This window comes from Lepidochelys kempii, chromosome 3 (assembly GCF_965140285.1).
Source record: "Lepidochelys kempii isolate rLepKem1 chromosome 3, rLepKem1.hap1, whole genome shotgun sequence".
In the NCBI taxonomy this organism is placed as follows: domain Eukaryota; kingdom Metazoa; phylum Chordata; order Testudines; family Cheloniidae; genus Lepidochelys; species Lepidochelys kempii.
The window spans coordinates 34181370-34201513 of NC_136382.1; the positions used below are offsets into that span (position 1 = coordinate 34181370).

At 39.7% G+C, this 20144-nt stretch overlaps 1 long non-coding RNA gene across 2 annotated transcripts in view; it reads right to left on the bottom strand.

The window, feature by feature from the left end:
• Positions 1-7384: 7384 nt before the first annotated feature.
• LOC140908609 (uncharacterized) overlaps positions 7385-20144 on the bottom strand; it is a 70202-nt gene continuing 57442 nt past the window's right edge. For both annotated transcript variants that reach the window (XR_012157931.1, XR_012157932.1), the window contains exon 4: positions 7385-7990. This is a non-coding gene — a long non-coding RNA (uncharacterized LOC140908609). The remainder of the gene's footprint in view (positions 7991-20144) is intronic.

Genomic DNA, 20144 nt, shown 5'->3' on the forward strand with positions numbered 1-20144 from the left:
AAAAGCTTTTCACTACAACTGGGTAAAGCATTATTGCCCTTTTTGCCTTCTTGGGAAGAATCCCTGAACAGACTAATTTGTTCATTCTTCAAAACTGTTCAAAGTATACTTTCCGTAAACATTTTTTCAACCTTTGGGTTGTCACAAACTTCAGTTTGGCTATGTCTCCAACTATTCTCAATTTGTTATTCGTGGAAATGTGATTGGTTGGCTCTGTCACATTTTATTATTCATGATCCCTGTTTAGATTTTTGAAACTTCTGTAGACAGAAGAAAGGAAATCACAGAGTTTTCAAGAGGCCTGTGTGAACACTTCCACCAGGAATCTTAGAGCAAACTTCAAATGGTGCTGTCACCTGGCTCAATTTTGGTTATGAGAATCTGTTTAAATGGGAAAATGAATGAATGGATTACTCAATCTCTTTCTCCTTCCCACTGTGCGAATGCACATCCCTGGTGCAAGTGGTTTATTACAGCCTAACTGGGAATGTATTTGTGATTTGAAATCTTAGGGTGCAATTCTGCAATGATTTAAGCACATGCTTAAATTTGGGACTATTCACATGCTGAAAGCTAAGTACCTCCCCAAGTCTTTGGAAGTTCTAGACTGTTACCCTGATCACTGCTTGAGACTATATGTAATTAGGACAATAATAAAATGATTCTTTAAAGTAGCAATGTTTTTTAAAAAGTCAAGAAAATAAACTTGATCCTGTTGAAAACAAAATTTGGATAAAAATCAACAAGAAGTAATTGTAATACTTTGAAATTGTGTAGCTCCTTTTAACAAGAATCTTAAACCCTCCAGGTGGTTGGTATGATTATTTTTCTGAAGTCAAACAGTGAGTGAATAGTCGACTCAGAAACAACACTCTTTGGATATCCTGTCACTTGCTCTGTCCATTTCACAATACTGCTTACCTTAATAAATAAGAAAGGAAATATTGTAAAGGATCTTGGAAATCTGGGAACAGTGATAACCAAATAAATGCCTCAGAATCAGATATCCAGAAGTTTCTTGAGTCAGCAACTTTGGAGTTAAAAGACAGGGTCTTAATAATGATTTCAATTACTTGCAGTTGAAAGCCACTTCCACACAAGTTCTGAGCAAGAATTGGTAGAAGGATGTTGAATTATCATGATTATGGTTATGTCTTCACGTATAGGTACTCAAAATGCACTGGCAGTTTGTGCGTATGTACATAGAACAAAGTGTGCCAAAAATACTCATTGGCACGTGCAAATAGAGGTTTCCACATGGCCATATATTTTGCAATAAAATTGTGTCCTTAAATTGAAGCCTATTTAGACTTTGAGGTTTTTTTCAACTATTAGGTTCTAAATTAAATCTTAGGTTTTAATTTTACTAGAAACAATCAAGTAGGGTTACAATGACTCTAAAACAATTATTTCAAACATTCATACACATGATATAAATCTGAGAAGATGTTTCTGATTTGGAGAAGCTTTAAAACATTGCCATTTGCAATATCTAGCAAAAAAAAAAAAAAAATCCAGGCCAATAAAATCACTTTTTTTTTTTTCAAAAGGGAGGGAAGCCTCCGGGTATGCTGAGTAAAAACTCAGTAGAATTTAGTTTTAAAACTTTATGCTTTAATTAAAATGTATACTGATGCGTATTCATATCCCTGAGCACAGCAGTATGGTAATAAGCCTTTAAAAATTCAGATCTCTGCAGTTTCATTGTACATTTTTCAATCTGATCAAACATTCTTTTCTCTCTCTAATCAGTACTTTTTCTGGTTTATGCATACAGTATGTAATCTGATTTCATCCCCCTTGTGGGTTGTTATATATCTTAAATATGTAGAGTAAAGGTGCATTTAGAAACAAGAAAAGAATGATGCGAGAATACAGTTGTTTTCTTCAATGACTTGTATATGTTAAAAAGACACCATCACCTCCAAAATTACACTTCCATCTGAAAATATTATTCCTTCTATTATTAATAGAAGTTGAAATAGATTAAATGAAAAAAAATCTCCATTATTTTCCCTTGGTTTAATTTACACATTTATAGTCACTTTCATTGTTTTCTAGAAAGTTAGCACTTCCTGTCTCATACAATAGCATGATGCACCCTCTCTCTCTCTCTCTGGGGGCTGATGTGCATGCTGTTCCCCAGGCTTTGAAAGAGGTTGTTTAGCAGGAACAGCAACACCACAGCTTAAAATGGAACAGAAAAGTCACTAGGTAGCATGGCAGGCATGGGGGAGGGGGAGGGGAAACAGGTGTGAAGAGAGGAGAGAGAGGATGCGGGACTCAATATGTTTAGTAGGATCATACTAAACATCAGATAAAGAGCAAAAGACCCCAGCGCTTGTGATAAAGCATGTAAAGCATTTTTAAAACTAGTTAAAAGGTGCTCAATCATAAACTGGGTTTTTTTTAAATGTAGAAAGAAAAGGAGGACTTGTGGCACCTTAGAGACTAACTAATTTATTTGAGCATGAGCTTTCGTGAGCTACAGCTCACTTCATCGGATGCATTCAGCTGTAGCTCACGAAAGCTCATGCTCAAATAAATTTTAGTCTCTAAGGTGCCACAAGTACTCCTTTTCTTTTTGCGAATACAGACTAACACGGCTGTTACTCTGACACCTTTTAAATGTAGGTCAGTTTTGAATATTCAAGATGACAGTATCCCTTCAATCAGGGATGAGAACTGGATTTAGGCTCTCAGAAACAAAAGTTCTGCTCTAGTCAGATTATGTGTGCAATTATGTAATGGTATACACAGCAGGCAACCTTAATTCTGGCATCTCCTAACTCGAGTGCTTGATTTTGCAACCTTAATAAAGTTCTTTTAACATAAGGGTTTTTTTGTGTGTGTGCCTATCTGTTCATTTATGTTGCTTACTCTTGACTGGCCCACAGATAAGGTAAGGCACCTAATTACCCCTAGTAAGGTAAATCTTCTAAAAGAAGGTGTTAGTCCTAGAACTTCCCAGTAATCATGCTTGTTGTCTCTACCACGTGTATTCATTACAATAAAAAATAATTACTGCAGGTTGCTGTGATCACAGAAGCTGTGAATGAATTACATGAAAGAACTTCTGTTGAAGTCATAGGTAATCTTGTAACACTTAGTTCACTTTAGTTGTTATCTGTAATTCAATTAATGGTTTGTTAGTTAATTGGTTCTGGAGGACAGGTTGCCTTTTGTTTTGTTTTTTCCCCTTGCCCTTACTTTCACTCTAAATCTTGATTTTAAGCAATTTCTCAATAGAAATCACCTGCGGGGTTTACCCACTGCCTTGTTGACAGCATATAGTTTTGTAAAGCCTCTGCCTGATTTAACTTGGGTGAAGTGCAGAGCAGAGTGCACCTGCGTTACTATGGTACTGGAACATGCTGTTACTTGATTGGAAGTTGAGGAAATGTGTGTATCTTTGTCCGGGGACAAAGCACAGAAAGCTTCATTGCTAAGAGATTGCTGTTTTGCTTGGGAAACTGGACAATGTTTACAGAAATGGGGCTCATATGGCTACATGTAGGATTGCTGCTTGATGGAAGATGAAGTAACTGTGGCTATTTAGAGTATCCATGCCAAAGGATATTTTGCAACCCTTGTGATAGGAGTAACTGAGTGAATAGGGAATGGGAATTAGCCATGAGGATTCCGATTCAATATGTTCTGGGAGTTGTATACTGTGATTGGGAAAGACTTGTACAAAACTGTATTCAGATCGTGATCTTCTGTCTCCTCTGTCAATGTGCCCATAGAAGCCGAACATTCTGTCCCTCTCTGTTCCAACTGAAAGAACCCCAGGTTTTCATGTTTTTTGCCAGTGTGTGTGATATTATTTGGTAAAAATTCAAGTAATAACTTTCACATCTGAATTTCTGCTGCATTTATGTTTCATATGAAGAGAGTCCTGTGACTGGCTTTAACTGTTGCATTTTTCGGTTCATCTCATTTATTACAGTCTCAACTTTAGAGGACTATTTCAAATGAACACAATGTACATTCGAACATAAACCTCACTCAGATTAAGACAGTACGTGCACATAAATGGCCAAAGAAACAAAATGTTAGTGTCCATCTTATTATTTGTATTGTGTAGTGTGATGACCCCACAAACATGGCTGACCCACTGAGGACTGAACCAGTGACCTCCAGAGCTCAAAGCATGAGCAGAGCTCAAGCTCTTATTATACTGGCAATCATAGATGGAAAAGTTTCAGAGTAGCAGCCGTGTTAGTCTGTATCCGCAAAAAGAAAAGGAGTACTTGTGGCACCTTAGAGACTAACAAATTTATTTGAGCATAAGCTTTGGTGAGCTAGAGCTCACTTCATCGGATGCATCCAGTGGAAAATACAGTGGGGAGATTTATATACACAGAGAATGGTAACACCCATTGTTTCATGTTCTCTGTGTATATAAATCTCCCCACTGTATTTTCCACTGAATGCATCCGATGAAGTGAGCTCTAGCTCACCAAAGCTTATGCTCAAATAGATTGAAAAGACATCTTTGTATTAATTATGGCACACCACAATCAGAGAAGACAATTTGGGTATTAATTAGTGAGGGTGGAATCTTGGCACTATTGAAATCAATGGGAATTTTGTCATTGACTTCAATGAAGCCAGGATTTCACCCGGAAAATTAAATTGTCCTGTAAGAGGTTAAGAAGTAAAATTCTTTGTCTTATTATCTACACATTTGGGCTATGTTTGTCCCTCTTGTTCTGATTTTTGCCACCACACTGAACACATTTTGAGATAAAATCTCAAAGGGTTTTCATGATGCAACTTGCTCTTTGTATTTGTGATAGTCAGGGGAAAGTGCTGGTAACAGCCTCAGCTCATCTTCAAAAGAATGTGCAAAAAGATTGCAAGTGGAATGCAAGCAGCAAATCTTGTGCCTAATGGGGATATTTTGTTGGGGGGGGGGAGGTAAGAAAAGGTACCTCCCGTGCACCAGCACTTGGGATCAAGTAGTGACCGCAGCCCTAGAGATGGGACCTTCAAAAGCATTCACACACAGGTCTAACTCTGATCCCATTGAAGTCAATGCTTTGATGTCAATACGACGCACTTTTGCAAATCCCATCCTAAGCAAGAGCACCACAAATTAACTGCTAGCATCAGAGCACCAGCTGCTCTGTAACATCTCATTAAAACAGCCATGCGATACAGAGTAGCCAAAACAAAATAGGCGTTTGCTTGACAGCAGTTTGTGGATGAGCAGCACTGCTGTAGCTCCCAGTTTTCCCAAACTCAAGCTCAGACTTCAGGCGAAACTGGGGAGTGGAGGAGGAGGAGGAGCAGGAAGAGGAAGAAGACCATAGACATTGCTGATGATGCAACAGAGTGACAGAAATAGGACTGTGGGATAGAAAGATGTTACAACAAAAACAATACCTGGCAAAAACAAGTGAGCATCATGGAGGAGTACTTTTGTCTTTTAATATATAACAAAAGAATACAAATAGAATGACATAATACATCACTTTGTGAATTCTCTTTTTGTTGGCTACCTGATAGAGGTAGAGAATTTAAATAAGAGAGTAGTGGCTTTGCACACCAGGTCTGGAAGGATAATTCATGTGCAAAGATTGGTGTGCAAAAATGAATAGAAATGGTTGTGAACGAAACAGAAAAAAGCTGTAATTGTGATCATTGGTGGAGTGGTGTAGGTAGAGCAGGACAAATGGAAAAGAGGAAAACTAGGTCACATAAGTAAGCAAGGACATAATTGTGAGGCTATTGGAGAGATTCAGTAGTGAGGAAGTCGTGGGGAACCAGCGTGTGCATGTGTGTGTTTGTGTATCACTACCAGTGATGATTGGGATTGTATTTTTGTGTACCGCATGATGCCAAATACATTGTCAGGCTCAAAAATATGCATTGTTATTCTTTATTTGTGGCACAGATGGGGAAAGTAATCATTGCAAACTAGGGCTGTCGATTAATCGCAGTTAACTCATGTGATTAACTCAAAAAATAATCACAATTAAAAAAATTAATCAAGATTAATTGCAGTTTCAATTGCACTGTTAAACAATAAATACCAATTGACATTTATTAAATATTGATTTCAATTTCAACACAGAATACAAAGTATACAGTGCTCATTTTATATTATTTTTATTACAGATATTTGCACTGTAAAAATGATAAAAGAAATAGTATTTTTCAATTCACCTCACACAATTACTGTAATGCAATCTCTTTATTGTTAAAGCACAACTTACAATGTAGAATTTTTTAATTACCTAATTGCACTAAAAAAAAATGAAAAACTTTAGAGCCTACAAGTCCATTCAGTCCTACTTCTTGTTCAGCCAATCGCTAAGACAAACAAGATTGTTTACATTTACGGGAAATAATGCTGCTGGTTTCTTATTTACAATGTCACCTGAAAGTGAGAACAGGTGTTCTCGTGGCACCTTTGCAGCTGATATTGCAAGGTATTTATATGCCAGATATGCTAAACATTTGTATGCTACTTCATGCTTCAGCCAGCATTCAAGAGGACATGCTTCCATGCTGATGACACTCATTAAAATAATAATGGGTTAATTAAATTTGACTGAGCTCCTTAGGGGGAGAATAGTATATCTCCTGCTCTGTTTTATGTGCATTCTGCCATATATTTCATGTTATAGCAGTCTCAGATGATGACCCAGCACATGTTGTTCGTTTTAAGAACAGTTACACTGCAGATTTGACAAAATGCAGAGAAGGTACCAATGTGAGATTTCTAAAGATAGCTGCAGCACTCGATCCAAGGTTTAAGAATCTGAAGTGCCTTCCAAAATCTGAGAGGGATGAGGTGTGGAGCATGCTTTCGGAAGTCTTTAAAGAGCAACACTCCAATGCGGAAACTACAGAACTGAACCACCATAAAAGAAAATCAACCTTCTGCTGGTGGCATCTGACTCAGATGATTAAAGTGAACGGTCTGCACTGCTTTAGAACGTTATCAAGCAGAACCTGTCATCAGCATGGACACATGTCCTCTGGAATGATGGTTGAAGTATGAAGGGACATATGAATCTTTAGCAAATCTGGCATGTAAATATCTTGCTACGCCAACTACAACAATGCCATGTGAACACCTGTTCTCACTTTCAGGTGACATTGTAAACTAGATGCGGGCAGCATTATCTCCCGCGAATGTAAACAAACTTGTTTGTCAGAGTGACTGGCTGAACAATAAGTAGGACTGAGTGGACTTGTAGGCTCTAAAGTTTACATTGTTTTATATTTGAATGCAGTTTTTTGTACATAATTCTACATTTGTAAGCTAAATAGATTGCATTACAGTACTTGTATGAAGTGAATTAAAAATACTTTTTTTGTTTTTTTACAGCACAAATATTTGTAATTAAAAATAAATATAGAGTGAGCACTGTACTCGTGTTGTAACTGAAATAAATAAATTTGAAAATGTAGAAAACATCCAAAAATATTTAAATAAATGGCATTCTATTATTAACAGTGTGATTAATTGCAATTATTTTTTTAATTGCTTGACAGCCCTATTGCAAACATCTTATGCTGCAGGAGATCGCATTTATCCTTTCAAGATATGGCTGATGACTCCAGTTCAAAACTGCCAAACTAACTGCAATGGTGCATACAAAGGGCCAATTTTTCAAAAAAGTGGCCTCTAATTTTGCCTATATATTGAATTACAGAAATTAGAACATGGAAAAAAATTGTTAGATTATTCAGTCCCCCTCTCTGACTGCACGGGAGTTTCCTTCATCTCCAGACTAGCATATTTGAACCCAAAATGCCCATTTGCAAGGGCAAATGAACAAAATGGTCTAGACAAATGTACTTTTGCACAAAAGAGTGCATGCACCAGAGTGAGAAAAAATAAGAGAAGGGTTGATGCAGGCTGGAAATCTGGTCTCACGTTTGGGACAGCTGACTCTCAAACTCTTGTGAAAACTCTGAGCATGACAGTTTTCTGAGATCTTCCTTACTCCACAGGCATGTCCACTTGGACCTGTAAGTTGAAATAAAAACATCATACCATTAGAAAAATAATTATCATAGTACATCCAACCTAGCTGGAAGCAGGAAGTACTGAAAGCCACATAAGAATATCTGTTTCATGAGATTTCGTAATCCATTGCTTGTCCAAAGAAACTCAGATACTTTAATAAACATGGAGAACTTTTGGAAGCTTACTGAAACTGAGAAACCTGCCTACAACTTTTGAAGTTCTCCCAATATTACACTATGTATAAGTAGTTTTTTTTAATAACTCCCATTAAAGGTGCAGTGAATGATTATAAAGCCCATGTCTTTATTTACCTGTAAAATTAAAGAATCACTCCACTTAACTAAGGAAGATCTGGAATAATCCAACTTGATGTTCTCAAGCACTTTTCTAGTTCTGTTGCCTTAATCACAAAGCTATCACACAGCATACTGAAGAGTATTTACTTAGGTGAAAATCTCAGCTCTGAACGGTTTCTACCCCTTTGTCCATTTGATGCACTGAAGGTTGTTTTTCTATTTAAAAGTTATGTCCATGTTTTTAACAAAGCTTTCTTTCTGCCACTACTGACTCAGTTAAGTGCTGTGACTGCTTCTACTATATTGCTTCTATTTCCCTTGTTTCCGAGTAATGCGTCTTATCTCCAGCTGCTGCCACACGTGCTCCCTATCTTTATTTCAGCTCCAGTTCCCGCCAGTCACAGTACAATTTTTTTCAACTGCTGCCAATTCTCACCACAGGAAGCACACACAATTACTCCAGTAAGGTAATTAATATATTTTACAAGCAGGATGGCCATTTTTCAATGCAGGTGCATTTAATAAAAAAGGACCATCAAGAAACAAACCAGATTGGGATGACTTGTCATTCTGAGCCAAGAGGAACACTAAAGGCAATGATCAGGTTAAGATTCACTTGGAATTAAAGATTATCGGTGAATAATCTGTTTTCAAACAATGCTGTTCTCTCCCCTCCCCCCTCCAACAGTGTCAGTGAAGTCTGTTGGAAACAACCTTGGACAAAGAGCAGTTTGCAGTACATTCCCCATTCAGCAAGAATATGAGGCAGACATGATTGTCTTCTCTGTATTTTCAGGGTGGCCACCCAGGAGGAAAAATACCCAGTTAGGGAAAGGGGAAAAGAGAGAGAAACAAGAAAGGAAGAAGTAGTGAGGAAGGGTGGCCGAGTGGATGCTAGCCTGGGATTTAGGAGACTGAGTTCAAGTCCCTCTTCTGCTACAAACTTCCTGTGGGACCTTGGGTAAGTCACTTAATCTCTCTGTGCCTCAGTTCCTCCTCTGTAAAATGGGGATAACAGCACTTCCCTGCTTCATAGGCGTGCTGGGAGGATAAATATCTTAAATATTGTGAGGTGCTCAGATAGTATGGTAACGGAAGCCATAAATTCCTCTAAAATCGATAGAGAGCACACCCCTCCCCCAAACATGGCAGATACTCAGTGTAAGGCTTTTGATGGGTGTACAGGTCAGATACAGTACTTGTGGTTACACCAAATACAAGGGATTCTAGTTAGAGACAAGGCCAGATGTTCTGTCTAACCCTTCTGCTTGACTCTTTATACATCAATATTATCATCCGTGAGTGTCTGTATGCTGACCTCATAAGAATCAGTAATGTTCTGGGAACACTATGGGATCCCAGTGGGGAACAGGCCAGCTTTTCTAGTACCACTTATGATGTCTTTGTGTAGGATGGGTCATATACCTTCTCATCTAAAATCGCATTCTTTTGTTCTTGCCGCTAGTGTTTGTTGCTGTATGAGGCTTATTTCTTGTTCTCTCTTCCAGTCTAAATTCATATACATTCCACATCCCTCTTCCTTAATGGCAAATTGGCAACAATGATGGGACTCAATTTACTGGACTCTCACGTTTGCTGAGCTGTGTGGCTAATACAGCACCTCATACTGAAGGTGTCCACTAATGGTTGAAGCACTATGTGCAAGAGCCCATACTGAGTTAAGTTTCAGGAAGCATATTAAACACAGTCTGTCTGTCTGTTTCTGACACTCTCTAACCTTAAATATCACACACAAGAAAAACATCAAGATGCCCAGTACCTCACTTCTGCTTAACAATTTGCCCTTACAGATTTTTGCATGCTTTGCAGTGAATAATAACCACTGTTCCCATTTTTAGCAGAAAAGCAAATTACAATGGTATGGAATCACCTGAAAATGAAAAAGGGAGCATTCTGAATCAAAATTCACAAAAACACTTTCAACACTTTCACATGGCTCGAATTATGATTCTAAAGAAATGCAGCAGTTTTGTCTAATGAACTGAATATGGGCAAGAAACCAGGAACTCCTGAAATCTTAACACAGTTCTGCCACTGACTTGTGGTGTGGCATTGGGCAAGTGACTTATATTTTCTTTATCTCAATGCATCAGTCTATAAAATAGGGTATCAACATTTACTGTTCTCTCTTCTAGAGGTGTAGGTGAGATGAAGGCAGCTGGAAGGCTAAGGGAGTTGCCAGCTTGGGAGGCTCTCTGAGGTATTTCTGTCTTGATTAACTGTGAAGCACTTTTCTGTGCTGGGAACTTGCCATCAAGTTTGGTAGGACTGGGCTGGTTTACTCATTTGCTGTGTTTGATATCTAGGCTTGGCTGCTGACTGTCTGAGCTAAGGTGCCCTGCAGTTGGGTGAATTAGCAACTAATTCTAGCAGGGCTCTTTGAAGAGAGAGCAGTGCAATTTTTTTAATAAATAGACCAGTGATTAGAGATGTCTGAGGGCTGGTCTACACTACACAGTTAGTAAGGCAGCTTATTTTGACCTAATTATGTCAGTGTCTACACTACAGCCTTCCTCCCGCTCTCTTGTCAATTTCAGGACAGGAGAAGGGGGAGGGGGCAGCTGAGAAGCCCCAAGCGGCTTCCTCTGCTCCCTGTGGGGAACACAGAGTGGAGGGGGGCCAGCTCACTGGGAGCCCAGGAGCTGTGGGGCAGGAAAGAAGAGAGGATGTAGGAAGGTGGTTGTTGGTGACTCCTTTCTGAGGGGGTGTGTAGGCATCATGTCCCAGGAGGTGTGTTGCCTGTCTGAGGCCCACCTCCCAGATATTAAAGAAAGTTTACCAAGGCATGCATCCTCTGACCACTAGCCAATATTCCTCATCCATGTGGGCACTAATGATACTGCCAGATATGAACCTGGCACACAGGATCTGGTCCAAGAGGTGAATACAGCTGAACCACTCGGTAATAGTAAGTGCAATGTGATTAAATTTAACATCCGTGTAGGGGAGAAAATACAAAAGAAACCCACCACAGTACCAGTTAGCTTCAAAAAAGGGAACTACACGGAACTGATGCTAGCTAAACGGAAAATAAAAGGAACTGTCACAAGAGTGAAATGCCTGCAAGCTACATGGAAACTTTTAAAAACACTATTATAGGGACTTAAATGATATGTATGCCCCAAATTAAAAAAAGTGAGTGTGAGGCTTGCTACCACGGCAAAACAAAAGAGGTGGTTAGAGGCAGAAAGATATCCTTTAAAAATAGGAAGTCAGATCCTACGGAGGAATAGAAAGGAACATAAGCTCTCGGAAGTCAAATGTAAAAGTATAATTAGGCAGGCCAAAAAAGAATTTGAAGAGCAACTTTAAAAAGCAAAAAAAATTTAAGTACATCAGTAGCAGGAAGCCTGCCAGACAATCAGTGGGGCCACTGAACGACTGAGGTGCTAAAGGAACACTCAAGGAAGACAAGGCTATTGTGGAAAAGCTAAACACATTCTTTGCATCGGTTTTCCCTGCAGAGAATGTGAGGGAGATTCCCACACCTGAGCCATTCATTTTAGGTGACAAATCTGAGTAACTGTCCCAGATTGAGGTCTCAACAGAGGAGACTTTGGAACAAATTGATAAATTAAACAGTAATAAGTCACCAGGACCAGATGGTATTCACCCAAGAGTTCTGAAGGAACTCAAATATGAAATTGCAGAACTAGTAACTATGCTGTGTAACCTATCACTTAAATGAGCTTCTGAACCAGATGATTCCAGGAGAGTTAATGTAACATCAATTTTTTAAAAAAGGATCCAGAGGCAATCCTGTCAATTACAGGCCAGTAAGCCTAACTTCAGCATCAGGCAAATTGGTTGAAACTATAGTAGAGAACAAAATTATCTGACATAGATGAACACAATATGTTGGGAAAGAGTCAACACAGCTTTTGTAAAGAGAAATCATGCCTTACCAACCTATTAGAATTCTTTGAGGAGGTCAACAAGCATGTAGACAAGGGTAGACCAGTCATATAGTGTATTTGGACTTTCAGAAAGACAAGGTTCCTCACCAAAAGGTCTTAAGCAAAGGGAAGACTCACAGCATACGAGGGAAGATACTCTCATCAATCACTAACTGGTTAAAAGACAGGAAACAAAGGGTAGGAATAAATGTTTTTCACAGTGGAGAGAGATAAATAGGTGGTCCCCCAAGGATCTTTACTGGGACCAGTGCTGTTTAATATATTCATAAATGATCTCGAGAAAGGGGTAAACGGTGAGGTGGTGAAGTTTGCAGGTGATACAAAATTACTCAAAATAGCTAAGTCCATGACCAAGGGATCTCAGAAAACTGGATGAGTGGGAAAGAAAATGGAAGATGAAATTCAATATAGATAACTGCAAAATAATGCACTTTGGAAAACATAATCCCAACTGCACACCCATAAATTGATGCTGTCTAAATTAGCTGTTATAACTCAAGAAAGATCTTGAAGTCATTGTGGATAGTTCTCTGAAAACATCTGCTCAATGGGCAGCGGCAGTCAAAAATGCTAACTGTGTTAGGAATCATTAGGAAAGGGATAGATAAGAAGACAGAAAATATCATAATGCCACTACATAAACCCATGGTACACCCATACGATTAATACCAGGTGCAGTTCTGGTCACCCCATCTCAAAGAAGATATATTTAGAATTGGAAAAAGCACAGAGAAGGGGAAGAAAAATGATTAAGGGTATGGAAGAGCTTCCATGGGAGGACAGATTAAAAAGACTGGGACTGTTCAGTTTAGAAAAGAGACGGCTAAGGCTGATATGATAAAGCTCTATATATCACGAGTGATGTGGAGAAAGTGAACTAGGAAGTGTTATTTTCCCCTTCACGTAACACAAGAATGAGGGGTCACCCGATGAAATTAATAGGCAGCAGGTTTAAAACAAACAAAGGAAGTACTTTTGCACACAAAACATAGCCAACCTGTGCAACTCATTGCCAGGGGACGTTGTGAAAAACAAAAGTATATTGAGTTGAAAAAAATAATTAGGTAAGTTCATGGTTGATAGGGTCATCAATGGCTATTAGACAAGATGGTCAGGGATGTAACTCCCTGCTATGGGTGTCCCTAAACCTCTGATTGCCAGAAGCTGGGTCTGGACAAGAGGGGATTTGCCCTGGTAATTGCACTTGGTAATTGTCCTGTTCTGTTCATTCCCTCTGAAGCATCTGGCACTGGCCACTGTCGGAAGACAGGATATTGGGCTTGATGGACCGTTGGTCTGATCCAGTATGACATTTTTATTTTCTTGTACATCTTTCTGGTTGAGGGTAAGGGCCTAAGCAGGGACAGATGAATCGTAGAAATGAAAGCATGGCTGCGAAGATGTTGTCAACAGGAGGGTTTTGGCTTCCTTGATGATGGGATGCTGTTCAGGGAAGGAGGGCTTCTGGGAAGAGATGGGTTTCACCTAACCAAGAAGGAAAAGAGCATTTTCACACACTGACTCACTGATCTAGTGAAGAGGGCTTTAAACTAGGTTCAGAGGGTGCAGGTGACAAAAACCCACAGGTAAGTATAAAAAGGTGATCTTAATGGGGAGCTAAATGTTGTGGAGGAGGGGGAAAGGAATCCAAAATTGCAATAGGGTCATAGGAGCAGCAAGAGGGAAAACAGTGGGAGAATCTGCCACAAATGTAAGGAGTATAGGGAATAAAAACAAAGAACTGGAAGTATTAACACATAAGCTAAATTATGACTTAACTTGCATCATTGAGACTTGGTGGGGCCAATCTGATGACTGGAATATTGGTATTGAGGGGTATAGCTTGTTCAGGACAGACAGGCAGGGGTAAAAGGGACGAGGCGTTACATTGTATGTCAAGAATATACTTGTTTTGAGGTCCAGAAGGAGGTGAGAGGCAGACCAGCTGCAACTCTGTGTGTAAAGATAAAAAGGGATGAAAAACCAGGGTGATGTCATGGTACGGGGATCTACTCTAGACCACCAAATCAGGAGGAGGAGGTGGACGAGGCATTTCTAGAATAAATAGCAAAAATACCCAAATCACAGGACCTGGTAGTAAGGGGGACTTTAACTACCCAGACATTTGTTGTAAAAGTAATATGGCACAACACAAAATGTCCAGTAAGTTCTTTGAGTGCCTTGGCAAGAACTTTTTATTTCAGAAGGCTGAGGAAGTAAGTACATGGTACAAACATTTTAGACTTGATTTGGACTAACAGGGAGAAATTGGTTGCCAATCTGAAGGTCGTACAAGGGTTTCATGGAAACCTTGCCTTAGATTCACCAAAAGTTTGTCAAACACAGATGTTTTGAAGCAACATTTTGGGCTTGACTAATTGGCAATTTCCATCAAAATTTGTTTCATCAGAAAATTTCTGATCAGCTCCAGTAGACGGTGATCATCATTTGCAGGCAATACATAGGCTGCAATTTATTGATGTTGGGCCCAGTTTAGCAACACAGTTAAGCATGTGCATAACTTTAAATACCTATTTACATGTTTAAAATAGTAATATGAATGATACCAGACTAGGATCTGGGGTAACAAACATCATCTAGTTGCAGGGTGACCAGATGTCCCGATTTTGTAGGGACAGTCCTGATTTTTGGGTCTTTTTCTTATATAGGTTCCTATTACCCCCCACCCCCGTCCCGATTTTTCACACCTGCTGTCTGGTCACTCTATCTAGCCAGGTATTACTGAAACCTGGTGGGATGATTCACATGATTGGAATATTAAATTAATGGTTATAATCTATTTAGGAAGGACTGAGTGGGCAAAAAGAGAAGGGGAGTGGCACTGTGATGGGGTGTACAAACCCACACTGGGCAACAAGGGGTAAAGGGATTATTTTGGGCTCAGCCAGCCCCATCCCACCACAGCTGCAGCAAATGCTCCATCTGCTGGAGGAATTAAAAGTCAGGGAATTAGATCCTTTGAGCTGCAGAGCTGGAGGTGAGCGGACCTGCAGCCCACACCTCCAGTCGAGCTGAGCCAAAGACTCTGAAACAGCTGCCCAAAGGCGCCTCCGTGAGGGAAGAGAGGATCCACTCCGGAGACAACCAGAGAGAGAAGCATCCAGTGGATCTAGGACATTGGTAAACCCCACTTAGCTATTGTGGTTTGGGTTTTCCTACCGGGGATGGATGAGAGGAAGAGGCCCAGGGAGGACAGCCTTAAGCAGTCTTGGTTGCCAGACTACTGGTAGCCCAAAGGACCCTGGGTCAGAGCCCAGTGGACTGGGAGGGCTTACTGTTGGTGTCTGCTATGGACCACCAAATCACACTCGGGAACAGGATGACTGGCTCCTGAAGCATCTACCTATAAGGTGCAGTGAAATAAATGCTGTATGAAAATGGGGCACTTCAATCTGAGGGACACATGCTGGAGGTCTCATGTTTCCAGTACTAAAATATCTTTGAAATTTCTAAATATTACAGGTGACAATTTCCTAACCCAAGAAGTGTTGCATGGGGGGATTCTATGTTAGGTCTCTTCTTGATGAATAAAGGAACTGATCACAGAATTAACAATTAGTGGTAGCTTAGGGGACAAGTGATCATGACTTGACCACTTTGTTATTTGCAAACAGAAAACAAATTCAAGCCAGTAATATATATACTTGATGATTTAAAAGGGCCAATGTCATAAAACTGAAAACAAGTATGAACCATATCAGTTGGGAGAAAGAATTGAAACAGAAAAATGTGAATGATGATTAGGACTTATTTAAGAATTTTTAGTAAATGCCCAAAAAGCCACAATTCCGCAATCGAGAAAGAAAACCACATTGGTTAAAAAAACAACTTGGCTTAGAGGGAAAGTGAAGGGAGCTATACAATATTATATAAATGGAAAAGGAGGTTGATAGTAACTAATATAAATCAGAAATAGAACTTCAGAAAATGTATAAGGGAAGCAAAGGGACAGAAGGAGAAATATACAGCCAGCAGAGTTAAGGACAAAAGGTTTTAAAGTACCTCTACCCGATATAACGTGACCCGATATAACATGCATTGGGATATTGAACGGTAAAGCAGTGCTCCAGTGGGAGGGGAGAGCTGTGCGATTCCAGTGGATCAAAGCAAGTTCGATATAATGCGGTTTCACCTATAACGCGGTAAGATTTTTTGAGTCCCAAGGACAGCGTTATATTGGGGTAGAGGTGTACATTAAGAACAAAAATAATCCTATAACTGGTACTGGTGCACTGATAGAATTGTTAATAATAATGAAGAAAAGGCAGAAATGTTCAATAAATATTTCTGTCCTGTATTTGTGAAAAAGCCAGAAGATGTAGTCATATCATATGATGATGAAGAAACACTTTTCATTCCAATAGTAACTCAGGAGGATGTTAAACAGCAGCTACTAAAGCTAGACATTTAAAATTAGGATAACTTACATCCAAGCATTTTAAAAGAGCTGGCTGAGTAGTTCATTAGACCGTTAATTTTGATTTTCAATCATTCCTGGAACACTGGTGAAGTTCCAGAGGACTGGAAGAAAGCTAAGATCATGCCAATATTTTATAAGTTTAAACAGGATGATCCAGGTAATTATAGGCCTGTCAGCCTGACATCGATCCCAGGCCAAATAATGAAATGGCTCATATGGACTCGAATGATAAAGAATTAAAGGAGAATAATGGGTTTATGGAAAATAGATCCTTTCAAACTAACTTTTTTTTCTTTTTTAATAAAATCACAGGTTTGCTTAAAAAGGTAATAGAGTTGATTTATTATACCTAGACTTCTGTAATGCATTTGATTTGATACCACGTGACATTTTGATTAAAAAACGAGAATGATACAAAATTAACATGAATTAAAAACTGTCTAACTGAGCAATCTTAAAACTTATTTGGAAATGGAGAATCAACATTGAGTGGGTGTGGTAAGTGGCATTCTGCAGGATTGGCCTTGCACTATTTATCATTTTTATCATCAACGACATGGAAGAAAACAAAATCATCACTGATAAAGATTGGGGGAGTACTAAATAATGAACAGGGCAGGTCACTGATACAGAATGATCTGGTTCATTTGGTGCAAGCAAACAATATGTGTTTTACCACGGACAGATGCACAGTCAGACATCTAGGAACAAAGAATGTAGGCCATACTTACAGGATGGGGGACCCCATCCTGGGAAGCAGTAATGCTTAAGAAGAGTTGGTGGTCATGGTGGGTAATCAGCTGAACAGGAGCTCCCATTGAGGCACTGTGGCCAAAAGAACTAATGCTATCCTTGGGTGCATAATCAGGAGAATATCAAGTAGGAGTAGGGAGGTTTTATTACCTCTATATGTGACATTGGTGTGACTGCTATAGGAATATTATATGCAGTTTTGGTGTCCACAGTTCAAGGAAGATATTGATAAATTGGAGAGGGTTCAGAGAAGAGCCATGAGAATGATTAAAGCATTAAGAAAACATGCCTTATAGTGATAGATTCAAAGAGCTCAATCTATTCAGTTTAACAAAGAGAACATTAAGGAGTGGCTTGATCTCAGTTTATAAGTACCTACCTGGGGAACTAATATTGGATAATGGGCTCTTCAATCAAATATCCAATGGCTGGGAGTTGAAACTAGATGAAATCAGACTGGAAATAAGGACAGTGAGGGTAATTAACCATTCAAACAACTTGCCAAGGGTTGTTGTGGGTTCTTTATTACTGGCAATTTTTAAATCAAGATTGGAAGCATTTCTAAAATATATGGTCTTGTTTAAAACAGGAATTTATTCAGGGACATTCTATGGCCTGTGTTATACAGGAGATCCATCGTTTTTAAAGACACTAAGGACAATTAGGTGCTCAACTCCCATTGAAAGTCAGAGGAGTTGGGGATTTAACTGCCAGATTTCTGCCTTTGGATATCTCCCTAGGTGATTAGGCTTGTGGAAGTTCCTTTCTATGTGGAACCCTCCTCACCCTCCATTCCCATACAGAGGGAATTTCATTAAACACCACCACCCTCTTACAGGGTCAGAGATCTACAGCTGGGGAGGGTGCAAGTGCGGGAAGGGGTGCAGAAGACTCTGCTGGGGGACAAGCATTGTTCCACCCATGTCCTGGGAAAATCTAGAAGAGCTAATGAAGACTGGGCTAAATTAATTTTTTTCAAGGTTCCTTCCATACTCGGAGAAACCCCAGGCTTAGGTCCTGAGAGCAACGGGTCAAAGGAAAGCCCTGGCAGTGGGGCTCCAATAAAGCTGCACTTGTCAGAAACCGACTTCAGCTGATGCAGAGGCACAGGGCATTCACATGGAGGGTCCTGGCATCCTATAGATCTCATAGGAACCACAGTTCTTGGAGGCGGAACACTTGCTCTCCAAGAACAATTTGTCCCCAGAGATTCTCCTGGGGCAGCAGTACAGCCATAGACCACCTTTTACACAGGGCTCAGCCGTAAGAATCAGTCTTGCCCATCATGTTATTTTGTATTACTGTATGGCAAATGTTTGTAAGTGAGATATAGGGCACTATCCAAATTGCAACTCTTATCGCTATGATAATGTGCAGTGTCTTTGCTAATGAAGGGCCAGATTCTGCCACCCTTCTTACAGTGATTAATATCTTATTCAGTACGAAGCCCTACTGAACTCAATAGGAAGTGAAGTAAGATTGCGACGTAAGTCACTTCTCTGTGTGAATGAAGGTGACAGAATCAGGTCCATAATATTCAGAATTGTATGCATCATTTGCATACTTATTCTCGCTTAAACTCTGTGATGCTAAGCATCTGTATCACCAGAAAGCACAATGTATTCTCATGGACTTGCCTATGTAGCCCACAAGAAATTTTCAGGAAAAAGCCTTGATTCATTTATACGGATTTGTTCTAACTTTTCTTAGGAGTTTGTTTCTCTTATCTTAACATGTGCTGCCACCTATAGTCAACTCCGTGAAATGACTCTTTGCTCTTTCAACTTCTAAAATACATAGCAGAACATCTCAGTTCTATTATATCTCCTCAGTTTCTTTATGTTACTGGAGAAAAAAAATGATGTTACTTCAAATGAAATATGTGCAAGGATAAAGGAAAACAATTTGCTATTTATCTTAACGATAGTCTGTTGATAACATCTCACTGTTTGTGAATACAATATTACACCATGGCAACCACTTCTCTCCATTCTCTCTTGAGAAGTAGAAAAGAAAACCATAGAATCATAGAATATCAGGGTTGGAAGGGACCTCAGGAGGTCATCTAGTCCACCCCCTGCTCAAAGCAGAGCCAATCCCCAACTAAATCATCCCAGCCAGGGCTTTGTCTAGTCTGACCTTAAAAATATCTAAGGAAGGAGATTCCACCACTTCCCTAGGTAATGCATTCCAGTGTTTCACCACCCTCCGAGTGAAAAAGTTTTTCCTAATCTCCAGCCTAAACCTCCCCCACTGCAACTTGAGACCATTACTCCTCGTTCTGCCATCTGCTACCACTGAGAACAGTCTAGATCCATCCTCTTTGGAACCCCCTTTCAGGTAGTTGAAAGCAGCTATCAAATCCCCCCTCATTCTTCTCTTCCTCAGACTAAACAATCCCAGTTCCCTCAGCCTCTCCTCATAAGTCATGTGTTCCAGTCCCCTAATAATTTTTGTTGCCCTCCGCTGGACGTTTTCCAATTTTTCCACATCCTTCTTGTAGTGTGGGGCCCCAAACTGGACACAGTACTCCAGATGAGGCCTCACCAATGTCAAATAGAGGGGAATGATCACGTCCCTCGATCTGCTGGCAATGCCCCTACTTATACATCCCAAAATGCCATTGGCCTTCTTGACTCATATCCAGCTTCTCGTCCACTGTAACCCCTAAGTCCTTTTCTGCAGAACTGCTGCCTAGCCATTAGGTCCCTAGTCTGTAGCGGTGC